We start from the raw sequence: 1092 nt of genomic DNA, 5'->3' as shown, positions 1-1092 counted from the left end.
GTGTGTTTCGTGGCTCATTGGTCTAGGGGTAGATTCTTGCTTTGGGTGCGAGAGGTCCCAGAATCAACTCCCGGACGAGCCCCTTTAATTGGCCTAAACTTGTACATCTTGGGAAACCGAGATTGGCAGTGCCTCAAAATTTCGACTGCTTCTGCCAGGGCCGCTGAAATGTCAGCTTTTGGAAAGTTGTGGTTGTTGGTCTAGGGGTATGATTCTCGCTTAGGGTGCGAGAGGTCCCGGGTTCAACTCCCAGATGAGCCCCTTTAATTGGCCTGAACTTGTCTTTTGTGGGAAACTGCCTCAAAATTTCATCTGCTTCTGCCAGGGCTACCGAAATTTCAACCTTCAGAACCGTGCAGTTCGTGGCTTGTTGGTCTAGGGGTACGGTTCTTGCTTTGGTGGCGAGAGGTCCTTAATTTGTCTTTCGCGGGAAACCACCTCAAAATTTCATCTGCTTCTGGCAAGGCTGCCAAAATTTCAATCTTCAGAACAATTGGTGGCTCGTTGGTCTATGAGTATGGTTCTCGCTTTGGTGGTGAGCGGTCTCGGGTTCAAACCTCCCTTTAATTGGCCTGAACTTGTCTTTCTCGGGAAACCGAGGTTGGCAGTGTCTTAGAATTTCTTCCCCTTCTACCAAGGCCGTCGAAATTTCAACCTTCAGAAAACCGCGTTTCATGGCTCGTTGTTCTAGGGGTATGATTCTCGCTTCGGGTGTGAGAGGTCCCGGGTTCAACTCCCGGACGAGCCCCTTTAATTGGTCTAAACTTTTGAGGGAATCCGAGGTTGGCAGCGTGTTTATCGTTTACTGTCACAGAATTCCAGGAGGGTAATTAATGTACAGCCTTATTGTGATCTCTGTTTATGAGGCAATAGGATCTGACTGGTGCACTTATTGTAAGTCGTTTTGGCTAAAAGCGTCTGCTAAATACCAAATTGTAAATTGAATGTTTAGGCATCCTCAACTATGGAAGGAATGCCAACCATCGACACAGCAAAGACAGCGAGCTCTGGATCAGATGATGTAAGTAATGTCTATTAAAGAGTGTTTCATTTTTAAAAAGTGTGACTTGTAGTTCCTCATATTCATCATCT

At 46.4% G+C, this 1092-nt stretch overlaps 1 non-coding gene across 1 annotated transcript; it reads left to right on the top strand.

Annotated features, from left to right (window-relative positions):
- The first annotated feature begins 676 nt into the window (after nucleotides 1-676).
- On the top strand, nucleotides 677-748 carry trnap-cgg (transfer RNA proline (anticodon CGG)). Its single transcript has one exon. It is a non-coding gene; the product is annotated as a tRNA-Pro (tRNA).
- Nucleotides 749-1092: the final 344 nt, after the last annotated feature.

The sequence above is a fragment of the Chanos chanos genome, chromosome 11, assembly GCF_902362185.1.
Source record: "Chanos chanos chromosome 11, fChaCha1.1, whole genome shotgun sequence".
NCBI lineage: Eukaryota > Metazoa > Chordata > Actinopteri > Gonorynchiformes > Chanidae > Chanos > Chanos chanos.
Note: the sequence above shows the minus strand (reverse complement) of the source record. Positions and strands in the feature narration are given on the sequence as shown.